At 38.3% G+C, this 16,605-nt stretch overlaps 1 long non-coding RNA gene across 1 annotated transcript in view; it reads right to left on the bottom strand.

Annotated features, from left to right (window-relative positions):
- The window catches only part of LOC128635751 (uncharacterized), an 80,230-nt gene extending 63,739 nt beyond the window's left edge, over nt 1-16,491 (bottom strand). The window contains exon 1 of the long non-coding RNA XR_008398576.1: nt 16,431-16,491. This is a non-coding gene — a long non-coding RNA (uncharacterized LOC128635751). The remainder of the gene's footprint in view (nt 1-16,430) is intronic.
- Between the last annotated feature and the right edge of the window lie 114 nt (nt 16,492-16,605).

The raw sequence follows: 16,605 nt of genomic DNA, 5'->3' as shown, positions 1-16,605 counted from the left end.
TTATGATGGTTGGAAGATCTGTAGGATTAGGACGGTTAGGAGATCTGTAGGATTAGGATGGTTGTTAGATCTTTAGGATTAGGATAGTTGTGAGATCTGTAGGATTATGATGGTTGGAAGATCTGTAGGATTAGGACGGTTAGGAGATCTGTAGGATTAGGATGGTTGTTAGATCTGTAGGATTAGGATGGTTGTTTTATAGGCATTTGTATATTATGCCTTTAGATACAGATTATATGGTAATGTCATCTTATTCTTAAATTGAAATGGATCACTTAGTTGGATTTACACTTGCTATGGTTATCACCTTCTAGGTGCAGCCATAGGCACTGTGAGGTTGCCATGGTAATAGGTCATTCTCTCTCACTTTTATTTATTTTTACAGTTTAAAAGAATGAGAAACGAGATGGAAACAAAGAGTAAGATAAAGAAAAAGAAAGAATGAGAGAGTTAAAGAACAAACCAATGAAATTTAAACAAATATCCGCTTCAGCAGCTGACCTTCTCAACAGAGGGCCCTGGTGCAAAAAATGTTTTGAGCCCCCCAAAGGTAACTCAGTAGTAACAAATATTAATAATATACAGTCATGGTAAAAATATTGGCACCCCTGCATTTCTGTCAGATAATGCACCACTTCATCCAGAAAATGTTTAGGCATTCTCATGTTTATTTCTTTTGTTTGTATTGATTGGTATGACACAAAAAAGTGGAGAAAAAAAGTGAAATCTAACACATTCCACGCAAAAATCTAAAAATGGACTGGACAGAATTATTGGCACCTCAAAATTGTAAGAAATAATTGCATTGCAAGCTTGTGATGCTCCTTTAATTTGTAATTAAACTCACCTGTATCAATTAACAGATGCTGACAATATAGAAATCACCCCAGCAACCAGTTAAAATGTTGAAAAATGTACTCAACCTTTCTGTTGTGTGTCTGTTGTGTGTCTGTTGTGTGTCTGTTGTGTGTCTGTGTGTGTCTGTTGTGTGTCTGTTGTGTGTCTGTGTGTGTCTGTTGTGTGTCTGTTGTGTGTCTGTTGTGTGTCTGTTGTGTGTCTGTTGTGTGTCTGGTGTGTGTCTGTTGTGTGTCTGTTGTGTGTCTGTGTGTGTCTGTGTGTGTCTGTTGTGTGTCTGTGTGTGTCTGTTGTGTGTCTGTTGTGTGTCTGTGTGTGTCTGTGTGTGTCTGTTGTGTGTCTGTGTGTGTCTGTTGTGTGTCTGTGTGTGTCTGTTGTGTGTCTGTTGTGTGTCTGTGTGTGTCTGTTGTGTGTCTGTTGTGTGTCTGTGTGTGTGTCTGTTGTGTGTCTGTGTGTGTCTGTGTGTGTCTGTTGTGTGTCTGTGTGTGTCTGTTGTGTGTCTGTGTGTGTCTGGTGTGTGTCTGTTGTGTGTCTGTGTGTGTCTGTTGTGTGTCTGTGTGTGTCTGTGTGTGTCTGTTGTGTGTCTGTGTGTGTCTGTTGTGTGTCTGTGTGTGTCTGTGTGTGTCTGTTGTGTGTCTGTGTGTGTCTGGTGTGTGTCTGTGTGTGTCTGTTGTGTGTCTGTTGTGTGTCTGTGTGTGTCTGGTGTGTGTCTGTTGTGTGTCTGTGTGTGTCTGTTGTGTGTCTGTGTGTGTCTGTGTGTGTCTGTTGTGTGTCTGTGTGTGTCTGTTGTGTGTCTGTTGTGTGTCTGTTGTGTGTCTGTGTGTGTCTGTTGTGTGTCTGTTGTGTGTCTGTTGTGGGTCGGTTGTGTGCCACACTGAGCATGGAGAAGAGAAAGAGCAGCAAACAATTGTCTGAGGATTTGAGAACAAAAAGTGTGAAAAAAGAATGGACAATCTCAAGGTTACAAGTCCATCTCCAGAGATCTTAAAGGGACAAACCCAAAATTTTTCTTTCATGATTCAGATAGAGAATACAATTTTAAACAACTTTCTAATTTACTTCTATTATCTAATTTGTTTCATTCTTTTGGTATCATTTGTTGAAGGAGCAGCAATGTGCTACTGGTTTCTAACTGAACACATGGGTGAGCCAATGACAGTTGGTATATATATATATATATGCAACCACCAATCAGCATCTAGAACCTAGGTTCTTTGCTGCTCCTGAACTTGCCAAAAGAAACCTTTCAGCAAAGTATAACAAGAGAAGGAAGTAAATTAAATAATAAAGTAAATAGGAAAGTTGTTTAAAATTGTATGCTCTATCTGAATCATTAAAGAACAATTTTGAATTTCATGTCCCTTTAATGTTCCTGTGTCCACTGTGCGCAACATTGTGAAGAAGTTTACAGCCCATGGCACTGTAGCTAATCTCCCTGGATGTGGATGAAAGAGAAAAATTGATCAAAGATTGCAACAAAGGATTGTTCGAATGGTGGATAAAGAACCTCTATTAACTTCCAGCTGACCTTCAGGCGCAGGGTACAAATGTGTCAGCTCGCACTATACGTGGCCATCTGAATTAAAAGGCACCCTATGGTAGGAGACTCCTGAGGACCCCACTGCTGACACAGAAACATAAAAAAACAGATTGGAGTTTGCCAAAACTTACCTGAGGAAGACAAAATCCCTTTGGGAGAAGGTGCTGTGGACAAACGAAACAATATTATAGCTTTTTTAGTAAAGCCCCTTATTCTACTGTTTTCAGAAATAGAAATGAGGCTTTTAAGGAAAAGAATACAGTCCCTACAGTCAAACATGGTGGAGGTTCACTGATGTTTTGGGGTTGCTTTGCTGCTTCAGGTACTGGATGTCTTGACTGTGTGCATGGCATTATGAAATCTGAAGACTACCAAAGAATTCTGTGGTGCAATGTAGGGCCCAGTGTCAGAAAGTTGGGTCTCCGTCAGAGGTCATGGGTTTTACAGCAGGACAACGACCCAAAGCACACGTCAAAAAGCACCCAGAAATGGTTTAAGACAAAGCGCTGGAGAGTACTGAACTGGCCAGCAATGAGTCCAGGAGGCCTATCTATCAAGCCGTCAACTTTCTTGCATTCAACGGCACCAATACGCTCGCCTAACATCGCGGCCGCAGACCTGAATACGATCTCCATATTTATAAAAAAAAGCCGGCAAAAAGCTGCGCACCAAGTACGGGGTGATGGGCAGCGGACTGTTGTTAACTAACAGTCATCAATCTCGCTGCTATTCGGCTTTTTACCAACTTTATTTATACCCTGTCACTAAACACCGCCACTATACTAAAATGTTTAACCCCTATCCCGCTGCTCCCGGAACACCACCGCAACTAAATAAAAGTATTAACCCCTATCCCGCTGCTCCCCGACCCCACCGCAACTAAATAAAAGTATTAACCCCTATCCCGCCACTCCCCGACCCCACCACAACTAAATAAAAGTATTTACCCCTATCCCGCTGCTTCCCGACCCCACCGCAACTAAATAAAAGTATTAACTCCTATCCTGCCACTCCCCGACCCCACCACAACTAAATAAAAATATTAACCCCTATCCCGCCGCTCCTGGACCCCATCGTAACTAAATAAAAGTATTTACCCCTGGCCTCCCACATCACTACCACTAACTAAACCTATTAACCCCTAAACCGCCAGCCCCCTACATCGCCATAAACTAAATTAAGCTATTAACCCCTTAACCTAACAACCCGCTAACTTTACATTAAAATTACAACATCCCTATCTTATAATAAATTTAAACTTACTTTTAGAATTAAAATAAACTATATTAAACTATTAATTAACCTACCCTATTATCCTACAATTTAATTAAACTATATTAAACTATTAACTAACCTACCCTAACTATTATACTAAAAATACATTAAACTACCAATTAAATTAACTATATTACATATTTAAAAACCTAACCCTACTCAAATTATTTAAATCTACAATTAAAAATTTCTAAATTACAAAAAAAAATAAACATTAAGTTAAAAAATAAAAAACACTAAGGACGCGATCAAATACGGCGCAGGTTTCGGCGCAAGCGTGGGAACCTACGCCGTCCGTAATTTCACCTCGCACATCGGGGTATTACATAAACCCCGCCGGCAGTTCATAAAGTGCCGTAAGTCTGATAAACTAGCGATGTCCAGAAATGAGCGTATATACAAATTTCTGGAGTCGCTAGTGAATTACAGCACTTTAGAAACTGCTGGCGCCTAAGAAAAGTAAAGAAAATAACAAATCTCCCGTAAAAGTCTAACACACCTCCCAAAAATAAGCCTGACACGTAAAACCCCTATATCCACAATCACCCCCTCTCATTACTAATATTAAATGTATTAACCCCTAGACCGACAACCCCCCACAACGCAATATGCCTATTTAAACTATTAACCCCTATATCCGCCATCAAACCCACACCGCAAGTAATAACTAAATTATTAACCCCTAAATCCGCCAACCCCAACATTGCAAACTACCTATTAAAACTATTAACCCCTAATCCACCATTAACCCACAACGCAATAAGCCTAATCAAGTATTAACCCCTAAACCGCCATAGCCCACAACGCAATAAACCTAACCACTAACCTAACCTAACCCCCCCTAACCTAACCCCCCCTAAATAAACTAAAATTAGCTAATTTACAAAATACTAAAGTTACCATTAAATAAAAAAAAAATTACACTACTTCTAAAATACAAATAAACTAAGTATAAATTAAAGGGACATTAAACACTTTGAGATGGTAATATAAAATGATAAATTGTATATATAAAACAACTCTGCAATATACTTTCATTATATATTTTGTCCTCTTTGCCTGTAATTCCATTCTGAAATTGTGAGCTTTTCAGTTCCTGTTAGAAATTGAAGTGCAGAACACTGTTAAATCCAGCACAACCATTGGCTGCACACTCTAGTGACCTATTTATAACTGTCTCTAATTGGCCACAGCAGAGAAGGTAACACAAGTTACAACATGGCAGCTCCCAGTATTTTATAGACACTAAAACTTTACACTTATTTTGTCACTTTTTAAACAACTAATGAAACTTTAAAAAATACATCTACATGTTAGTCATGGACTAATCTTTTCTTTAAATGCATCATTCTATCTAGCATGTATTTAGTGATTAATGTCCCTTTAAAGGGGCAGTCTAATCAAAATTCAGTAGTAGACTGTCCCTTTAAGCAAGAATTACAGAAAATAAAAAAATCTAAGATTACAGAAAATAAAAAATAAAATTACAAAATTTTAAATAAATTACTCCTAATCCCTATGAAAATAAAAAAGCCCCTACAAAATAAAAACACCCCCTAATCTAATCAACTACCAGTAGCCCTTAAAAGGACTTTTTGCAGGGCATTGCCCCAAGATAATCAGCTCTTTTGCACAAAAAATACACAAAGCCCCCCCCTACCAGTAAGTTGAAGACCGGCGACGCTGGAACTGAAGACCGGCGATTCTGGAACTGAAGACCGGTGACCGCGGAGCCATGGAGCATGGAGGATCCTCTTCATACGATCTCCCCCGTACACTGAATAGGAATTCAAGGTACGCGATAAAAAATGGCGTCCCTTGAATTCCTATTGGCTGATTTGAGCCTTCAAATTCAAATCAGCCAATTGAATGAGAGCTACTGAAATCCTATTGGCTGTTCAAATCAGCCAATAGAATTTCAGTCGCTCTTATCCTATTGGCTGATTTGAACAGCCAAAAGGATTTCAGTAGCTCTCATCCGATTGGCTGATTTGAATTTGAAGGCTCAAATCAGCCAATAGGAATTCAAGGGACGCCATTTTTAATCTCGTACCTTGAATTCCTATTCAGTGTACGGTGGAGATCGTATGAAGAGGATCCTCCACGCTCCATGGCTCCGCGGTCGCCGGTCTTCAGTTCCAGAGTCGCCGGTCTTCAGTTCCAGGGTCGACGGTCTTCAATTCCGCCCTCCGCTCCGCGCCGGCTGGTTCCTGGAAGAAAGAAGAGGTCGCCGCTTGGAAGAAAACTTCACCGCCTGGAACAGGACCTTCTCCGCTGAACTTCAGGACAGGTGAGGACCACTTGGGGGTTAGACTTAGGGTTTAAGGGGTTTTTGGGTGGATTTATTTTATTTAGATAGGATGGGCAGCAAAAGTGCTGAATGCCCTTTTCAGGGCAATGGGTAGTTTAGCATTTTTAGTGTTAGTATTTTTTTGGGGGGGTTTACTGGTAGGGGGGGCTGTGTGTATTTTTTGTGCAAAAGAGCTGATTATCTTGGGGCAATGCCCTGCAAAAAGTCATTTTAAGGGCTACTGGTAGTTGATTAGATTAGGGGGCTTTTTTATTTTCATAGGGATTAGGTGTAATTTATTTAAAATTTTGTAAATTTATTTTTTATTTTCTGTAATCTTAGATTTTTTTATTTTCTGTAATTCTTGCTTAAAGGGACAGTCTACTCCTGAATTTTGATTAGACTGCCCCTTTAATTTATACTTAATTTATTTGTATTTTAGAAGTAGTGTAATTTTTTTATATATTTAATGGTAACTTTAGTATTTTGGAAATTAGCTCATTTTAGTTTATTTAGGGGGTTTAGGTTAGGGGGGGTTAGGTTAGGGGGGTTAGGTTAGGGGTTAGGTTTATTGCGTTGTGGGCTATGGCGGTTTAGGGGTTAATACTTGATTAGGTTTATTGCGTTGTGGGCTATGGCGGTTTAGGGGTTAATAGACTTTATTAGTTATTGCGTTGGGGGATTGCGGTTGACAGGTAGATAGACATTGCGCATGCGTTAGGTGTTAGTTTATTTTTGCAGGCATTTTCGGGAGTTACGGTGCTCCCATACTCAACGCAAGGCCTGCTACAGCTGCCTTTTATGGCAAGGTAAAAATGGAGTAAGATTTCTCCATTTTCGCCACGTAAGTCCTTGCGCTGGATATTGGATACCGATTTACGACGCGGCCCAATGTTAGCCTATGGGAGTAATAATTGCGAGCGGCGGGTGAAATATACGCGCGTAACTTGTATGCTACGCCGTATATGTAATACCAAAATCGTGTAAAATCTGGTGGCGGAGGATTTTGCGGGCAATGCTGCATATGTAATGGAGGCCTAAGGCCTAGATTACGAGTTTTGCGGTAAGCTAAAAAGCAGCGTTAACAGGTGCTAATGCTGCTTTTTTACTACCGCTGGTATTACGAGTCTTGCAGGTTTAGGAGCACACTTTTTTGGCCTTACCGCAAAACGACTTACGTAAACTTTGTAAAGTCTTTTTTCTATGGGACTTTCATAGCGCTGGTATTACGAGTCTGTCCTGGGAGGCCAAAAAGTGAGCAGTACATCCTATCCCGTCAAGATTTCTAACGCATTTGAAAGTCAGTAGTTATGAGTTTTATGTACAACGCGGTAAAATAAAACTCATAACTAAAGTGCTAAAAAGTACACTAACACCCATAAACTACCTATTAACCCCTAAACCGAGGCCCTCCCGCATCGCAAACACTATAATAAAATTATTAACCCCTAATCTGCCGCTCCGGACATCGTCGCCACTACAATAAACATATTAACCCCTAAACCACTGCACTCCCGCCTCACAAACACTAGTTAAATATTATTAACCCCTAATATGCCGCCCCCAACGTCGCCGCTACTATACTAAATGTATTAACCCCTAAATCTAAGTCTAACCCTAACCCTAACACCTACTAACTTAAATATAATTTAAATAAATGTAAATAAAATGACTATCATTAACTAAATAATTCCTGTTAAATTAAGTTAATTTATTTAATTAAAGTGTAGTGTTAGGTGTTATTGTAACTTAGGTTAGGTTTCATTTTACAGGTAGAAGAATAAAGATAGATGTGGGATAAGCGCTCTAAAGATAGAGCTAACCAACAGATAATTTAGATTATACAATGAAATAACTGGAGAAACAAAATGTTACTAAGAACAAAGTATTTTTATATATAATAAATTTATATAGCGGTTTAGGCAAATATCGTGTTAACACATACACAATTTACTAAGGATGCCGGCATCTAAAAACAATAATAAAATATCATAAATGTATTAAAAAATGCATTAAAAACAAAGGTAATCGGCCGATACTAGAATTCTAAATAATATAAGATAGACAGTAGAAATATATCTATCTATAAACTTGTTAAGGCAGATAACTTTGTCACAATAATCTTAACTCTATGTATATTACCAGTACTTAGATTAGACAGTTAGTATGTCAAGGCACAGTACATGAAGAAAGCGTCTAATTTGTTAGCCGTTAGGAGTGACTGTGGGTGATGAGACGTGAAATTGAACGTCACGTCACCTGACTAGTAGTTTTCCTCCAATCCCTGGATTCAATGGTTATTTGAAAACATATATTTCTTTGAAAAAATATATATGTATATATATGTCCCAGTTGAGGAATATACAATTGTATCAAAGTGTGATTAGATTATAGCAGTTAGTAACAATACTTGCAAGTGTCCGATATCCAATAATCTTTTCCAAATTGTAGCGAGTTGTTGTATCCACGGCTTTAGATTATGTGAAATGTTGATCTGTTCTTTTTCATCCGTTCTTTTTCATCCGTTTTTTATCTGTTTTTTCAGTGAAGCTCCTAAGCACTTAGTTGTTATCCGTACTGTAGTTTTGATTAAGGCTATGATGGGAGCGAGATGGAACAAGAGGGCACACAGGAATTACTCATACATCCATCTCAGTGTTTTAGTCAAGGGGATGGAAATGAACCTGATTATAGTGCTAGTGAAACAGTTCAGCATATGAATAGCTTTAGGTTAGGTTTAAGTAGTTACACACAGGAATTATTCATATGTCTTCTCTCTATATATATCATAGAGATAGAGATGAACCTGTGAGTTGTAACACTGTGGATAATAAAAGTATCAGAGAACAAAAGTAAGCAAATCTACGCGTTTCGGCAGTGTTAGCTGCCTTTATCAAGATCTTGTGTGCCCTCTTGTTCCATCTCGCTCCCATCATAGCCTTAATCAAAACTACAGTACGGATAACAACTAAGTGCTTAGGAGCTTCACTGAAAAAACAGATAAAAAACGGATGAAAAAGAACGGATGAAAAAGAACAGATCAACATTTCACATAATCTAAAGCCGTGGATACAACAACTCGCTACAATTTGGAAAAGATTATTGGATATCGGACACTTGCAAGTATTGTTACTAACTGCTATAATCTAATCACACTTTGATACAATTGTATATTCCTCAACTGGGACATATATATACATATATATTTTTTCAAAGAAATATATGTTTTCAAATAACCATTGAATCCAGGGATTGGAGGAAAACTACTAGTCAGGTGACGTGACGTTCAATTTCACGTCTCATCACCCACAGTCACTCCTAACGGCTAACAAATTAGACGCTTTCTTCATGTACTGTGCCTTGACATACTAACTGTCTAATCTAAGTACTGGTAATATACATAGAGTTAAGATTATTGTGACAAAGTTATCTGCCTTAACAAGTTTATAGATAGATATATTTCTACTGTCTATCTTATATTATTTAGAATTCTAGTATCGGCCGATTACCTTTGTTTTTAATGCATTTTTTAATACATTTATGATATTTTATTATTGTTTTTAGATGCCGGCATCCTTAGTAAATTGTGTATGTGTTAACACGATATTTGCCTAAACCGCTATATAAATTTATTATATATAAAAATACTTTGTTCTTAGTAACATTTTGTTTCTCCAGTTATTTCATTGTATAATCTAAATTATCTGTTGGTTAGCTCTATCTTTAGAGCGCTTATCCCACATCTATCTTTATTCTTCTACCAACAGTCCGAAATTTGAGATTTTTCAGACAACACAAGGGATTTAAGCATTAACCATTTGACTAGCACTCACACCACCCTTCTTTTTCTTGCTGTTCATTTTACAGGTACTTTTGTATTTATTTTAGCTAGGTAGTTAGTAAATAGTTAAAACTATTTAATAACTATTCTACCTAGTTAAAATAAATACAAACTTGCCTGTAAAATAAAAATAAACCTAAGCTAGCTACAATGTAACTATTAGTTATATTGTAGCTAGCTTAGGGTTTATTTTACAGGTAAGTATTTAGTTTTAAATAGGAATTATTTAGTTAATGGTAGGAATTTTATTTAGATTTATTTAAATTATATTTAAGTTAGGGGGTGTTAGGGTTAGACTTAGGTTTAGGGGTTAATACATTTAGTATAGTGGCGGCGACGATGGGGGCGGCAGTTAGGTGTAAACATAAATTTTATTTCCCGACAGGAATCAATGGGGCTGCGTTACTCAGTTTTACGCTGCTTTTTTGCAGGTGTTAGGCTTTTTTTCAGCCGGCTCTCCCCGTTGATTCCTATGGGGAAATCATGCACGAGCACGTTACACCAGCTCACCGCTGACTTAAGCAGCGCTGGTATTGAAGTAAGATTTGGAGCAAAATTTTGCTCTACGCTCACTTTTTGTCTTTAAACGCTAGGATTGTAAAAACTCGTAATACCAGCATTGCATGTAAGTGAGCAGTGAGAGAAAACTGCTCATTAGCACCGCACCCCTGTTACAGCAAAACTCGTAATCTAGCCGTAAGTTACAAAAAATAAAAAACCACAGTATCAAAAATAAAAAAGAATTACACCTAATCTAATAGCCCTATCAAAATTAAAAAGCCCCCCCAAATTAAAAAACCCTAGTCTACAATAAACTGCCAATAGCCTTTAAAAGGGCCTTTTGCGGGGCATTGCCTCAAAGAAATCAGCTCTTTTACCTGTAAAAAAAATACAAACACCCCCCAAACAGTAAAACCCACCACCCACACAACCAAACCCCCCAAATAAAAACCCTATCTAAAAAACCTAAGCTCCCCATTGCCCTGAAAAAGGCATTTGTATGGGCATTTAGCTCTTTTACTGCCCAGACCCTACTCTAAAATTTAAACCCACCCAAAAAAAACTTAAAAAAAGAAGTCTTCATCTGGGCGGCCTCTTCCATCTTCATCCAGCCCGCGAAGTCTTCATCCATGCGGCCTCTTCTATCTTCATGCATCCAGCGAGGAGCGGGTCCATCCTCAAGACATCTGACGAGGAGCTCCTCTTCAATACGGTCTCCGCCGTAAACTGGATCTTGAATGCAAGTGACTGATTGGAACAGCCAATAGGATGAGAGCTGCTCAAATCCTATTGGCTGATTGGAACAGCCAATAGGATTTTAGCGGCTCTAATTCTATTGGCTGATTGGAACCTAGGAATAGGGGTAAACCCCTAATAGGAATGCAAGGGACACCATCTTGGATGACGTCACTTGCATTCAAGATCTAGTTTACGGCAGAGACCGTATTGAAGAGGAGCTCCTCGTCGGATGTCTTCAGGATGGACCTGCTCCGTGCCAGATGAAGATGGAAGAGGCTGCCCGGATGAAGACTTCTTGCCGGCTGGATGGATCCTTCAAGCAGAACTTCAAAAATTTTAAGTGGATCGTCGGGGTTAGTGTTAGTTTTTTTAAGAGTGTTTTGGGTGGGTTTTATTTTTAGAGTAGGGTGTGGGCAGTAAAAAGAGCTAAATACCCTTTTAAGGGCAATGCCCATACAAATGCCCTTTTGAGGGCAATGTGGAGCTTAGGTTGTGTGGGTGGTGGCTTTTACTGTTGGGGGTTGTTTGTATTTCTTTTACAGGTAAAAGAGCTGATTTCTTTGGGGCAATGCCCCACAAAAGGCCCTTTTAAGGGCCATTGGTAGTTTATTGTAGGCTAGAGTTTTTTTTTATTTTGATAGGGCTATTAGATTAGGTGTAATTCTTTTTTATTTTTGATACTGTGGTTTTTTATTTTTTGTAACTTAGTGTTTTTTATTTTTTGTAACTTAGTGTTTATGTTTTTATAATTTAGACATTTTTAATTGTAGATTTAAATAATTTGAGTAGGGTTAGGTTTTTAAATATGTAATATAGTTAATTTAATTAGTAGTTTATTGTATTTTTAGTATAACAGTTAGGGTAGGTTAGTTAATAGTTTAATATAGTTTAATTTAATTGTAGGATAATAGTTAGGATAGGTTAATTAATAGTTTAATATAGTTTAATGTAATTTTAGTATAATAGTTAGGATAGGTTAATTAATAGTTTAATATAGTTTCTTTTAATTCTACAGGTAAGATAGGGATGTTGTAATTTTAATGTAAAGTTAACGGGAGGCCAGGGGTTTAGGGGTTAATACTTTTATTTAGTTGCGGTGGGGTCAGGGAGCGGCGGAATAGGGGTTAATACTTTTATTTAGTTGCGGTGGGGTCAGGGAGCGGCGGAATAGGGGTTAATACTTTTATTTAGTTGCAGTGGGGTCCATGAGCGGGCAGGATAGGGGTTAATACTTTTATTTAGTTGCGGTGGGGTCGGGGAGCGGCGGAATAGGTGTTAATACTTTTATTTAGTTGTGGTGGGGTCGGGGAGCGGCGGGATAGGGGTTAATACTTTTATTTAGTTGCGGTGGGGTCGGGGAGTGGCGGGATAGGGGTTAATACTTTTATTTAGTTGTGGTGGGGTCCAGGAGCGGCGGAATAGGGGTTAATACTTTTATTTAGTTGTGGTGGGGTCCAGGAGCGGCGGGATAGGGGTTAATACTTTTATTTAGTTGTGGTGGGTTCCAGGAGCAGTGGGATAGGGGTTAATACTTTTATTTAGTTGCGGTGGGGTCAGGGAGTGGCGGAATAGGTGTTAATACTTTTATTTAGTTGCGGTGGGGTCGGGGAGTGGCGGGATAGGGGTTAATACTTTTATTTAGTTGCGGTGGGGTCCAGGAGCGGCGGGATAGGGGTTAATACTTTTATTTAGTTGCAGTGGGGTCCATGAGCGGTAGGATAGGGGTTAATACTTTTATTTAGTTGCGGTGGGTCCAGGAGCGGCGGGATAGGGGTTAATACTTTTATTTAGTTGCGGTGGGGTCCAGGAGAGGGCGGGATAGGGGTTAATACATTTATTTAGTTGCGGTGGGGTCGGGGAGCGACGGGATAGGGGTTAATACTTTTATTTAGTTGCAGTGGGGTCCAGGAGCGGGCGGGATAGGGGTTAATACATTTATTTAGTTGCGGTGGGGTCGGGGAGCAGCGGGATAGGGGTTAATACATTTATTTAGTTGCGATGGGGTCGGGGAGCAGCGGGATAGGGGTTAATACATTTATTTAGTTGCGGTGGGGTCGGGGAGCGGCGGGATAGGGGTTAATAACTTTATTTAGTGGCAGCGATGTCGGGCGGCAGATTAGTGGTGTTTAGACTCAGGATTTATGTTAGGGTGTTAGGTGTAAACGTTACTGGTTTTCTACCATAGAAATCAATGGGATATCGGGCAGCATCGAACATGAGCTTTCGCTGCTTTCAGACTCCCATTGATTCCTATGGCATCCACGGTCTCCAGAGTGGCGGATTGAAAACAAGGTATGCTGGGCCAGAATAGCCACAAGCGTACCTGTTAACTATTTGATAACTTTGAAAAAGTGTAAAATAGTGCGGAATGTGTATTCGGAACATCTGTAATGACGTAAGCAACGATCTGTGTCGGATTGAGACGGGGGGGGTCGTATATTACGTCACAGATTTAAAACTTTTCCGGTCTGTAGGCTTTGATAACTAGGTTGAATCAAGCTCGCCACAATTACACTGCGGAATTCCAGCGTATTTCAAGTTGAAGGCTTGATAAATATCCCCCCTTATCTCAATCTCATAGATCACCTGTGGAGAGATCTCAAAACAGCAATTGAGTAAAGGAACCCTTCCAATCTGAGAGACCTGGAGCAGTTGGAGAAAGAAGAGTGGTCCAAAACTCCAGTAGAGAGGTGTAAGGAGCTCATTGATGGTTACAGGAAGCGATTGATTTCAGTTATTTTTTCCAAGGGTTGTGCTAACAAATATTAAATTGAGGGTGCACATAATTTTGTCCAGTCCATTTTTGGAGTTTTGCGTGGAATGTGCCAGATTTGGCTTTTTTTTCTTCACTTTTCTTCACTTTTTTCTTGACATTTTGTGTCATATCAATACAAACTAAATAAATAAACATGAGAATGCCTAAACATTTGTAACTGCAACAATTTTCTGGGCGAAGTGATGCATTATCTGACAGAAATGCAAGGGTGCAAATATCTTTGGCCATGACTGTATTTGGCGATGTGTATTTATTTTGAGGATAGATACACATTCTGCACAGACCTATGTATAGACTGGACGATATGGGACCCTAAGCACTTGTGGTCTAGTGCCGCTGTACCAATGGTAGCTCCGCCCCTGATCAGCTTCTGGCAAACAAGTAGGTCAGCAACAAGACTAGGTTTATTAAACAACTTGGTGAGCAAGTGATTTTCTCAGCAGGGCTATCAGTAGAGTCAATAGGCTTCACATTTTAGTGAATCACTGCTTTGAATTACTAATGAATCTATTCAATTAAAGGGACATAAAACAGATAGAGCATGCCATTGTATCAACTTAATTTGTTTCCTTCTCTTGCTGTCCTCTGTTGAAAAGCATACCTAGGTAGGCTCAGGATCAGCAATGCACTGCTAGGAGCTAGCTGCTGATTGGTGGCTGGTCATATATTACAGTTATCATTGGCTTAAAAATGAACAGATAAGGGGAGCTTATTTTTGTACAATGTTCAGTACGTGAGGTGTGGTGAAGAAAAAAAAAAAATATATATATTAAAAAAACAATGTAAAAATGAAGTGATACTAACACATATAAATAGGTATTTAAATATGTGGGTGATAAAATATAAGATTGAAGAAAGAGTCAAAATTGCGTGTTATATGGGTTATAATTGTTTTGCTCTCTGAAGATAAATATCCGATAGACCATCTAAACCGCGTTTTGTTAAGGGTTAGAAATGTTCCTCAAAAGATGCAACAAATGTTAAAATGAAACATTTGATGGATACAATATAGTTAGAAATATAACTTTATTACATACAATAAAAAACGGTTGAGCTCAAGAAATAAAAAATATGGGTTATTAAAATATGATAAAGTTAATCACACTGCAGTGGATAAAAAATGGATAAAATATATTATTTAATAAGAGTTTGGTACATGGCAATTTTAGTAAGCTGTTCTCCTTAGATTCCTATCAGGAGAACAGCTTACTGAAATTGCTATGTACCAAACTCTTATTAAATAATATATTTTATCCATTTTTTATCCACTGCAGTGTGATTAACTTTATCATATTTTAATAACCCATATTTTTTATTTCTTGAGCTCAACCGTTTTTTATTGTATGTAATAAAGTTATATTTCTAACTATATTGTATCCATCATATGTTTCACTTTAACACTTGTTGCATCTTTTGAGGAACATTTCTAACCCTTGGGCCATAATACCCAAATGTTTAAACACTTGAAAGTGATGCAGTATAGCTGTAAAAAGCTGACTAGAAAATATCACCTGAACATCTCTATGTAAAAAAGAAAGATATTTTACCTCAACAGTTCCTCAGTAGCCACCTCCCATTGTAAAGGATTTCTAAACAGCATTTTAGTGTGTCTGTCCTAGGACAGCTGAAAGGATGAGCCTCGTGAACTCTCATATTATTTCACCAATCAGGTAAAGGAAGTTTACTATGAAATCTCATGAGAGTTAAGTCAAATCTCATGAGATCACAGTAAAAGATTTCATGACCTCAGCACTGCTGATGCTGATTGGCTGCAGTTCATTTCTTAATTTTTTATTTTTTTTTACCTGCAGCTGGGAGCAGTTGAGTATAACTTTTTACACAGAACTTACTCTGCTGAGCTGAGGAGATTGTGAGGTAAAATATCTTCCTTTTTTACATAGAGATGCTCAGGTGATATTTTCCTGTCAGCTTTTTACAGTTATACTGCATCAGTTTCAAGTGATTAAGCATATGAGTATTATGTCCCTTTAACAAAACGCGGTTTAGATGGTCTATCCCACTTTAATCGGATATTTATCTTCAGAGAGCAAAACAATTATAACCCATATAACACGCAATTTTGACTCTTTCTTCAATCTTATATTTTATCACCCACATATTTAAATACCTATTTATATGTGTTAGTATCACTTCATTTTTACATTCGTTTTTTAATATATATAATATATATTTTTTTTCTTCACCACACCTCACGTACTGAACATTGTACAAAAATAAGCTCCCCTTATCTGTTCTTTTTTTTGTGTCAAATTTGACAATTGTTTGGATGAACAATTGTCGTTTTTAGGGTCTGAGCATTATTTCAACTATTAACCTATTATTTTGGTGCACTCACTCTATACTTGTTTTTATCAGTTATCATTGGCTTACCTGATGAGTTCAGCTAGCTCACAGTAGTAATTCACTGCTCTTTCAAACAAGGATACCAAAAGAATAAAGCAAATCTGATAGAAGTAAATTAGAAAGTTGCTCTATCTGAATCACAAAAGGAATATTTTGGGTTTCATGTCTCTAAGTTCTAAACCCACCCCAAGCAACCAAAGGTTAAATCAGAAGCAGTGGGAGAAGCGGAGAGATATAAAACTGGACTTACCGCCTTTATCAGTTCTTGTTTCTGTGTACAGACTGTATGATGCTGACTGATCTCATCAAAGGCTACTATGGGACAGAAAGTCTGCAAGTTTGGGTACCCAGTTATAAAGGATGTGCACATGCGTGCTGGGGATTTAACGTTTACTCAAGGTTGTCAGGGCTTGTGTGAGCTCTGT

This window comes from Bombina bombina, chromosome 7 (genome assembly GCF_027579735.1).
Source record: "Bombina bombina isolate aBomBom1 chromosome 7, aBomBom1.pri, whole genome shotgun sequence".
NCBI lineage: Eukaryota > Metazoa > Chordata > Amphibia > Anura > Bombinatoridae > Bombina > Bombina bombina.
The sequence above is the reverse complement of the archived record's forward strand: the minus strand, read 5'-3'. Positions and strand labels throughout refer to the sequence as shown.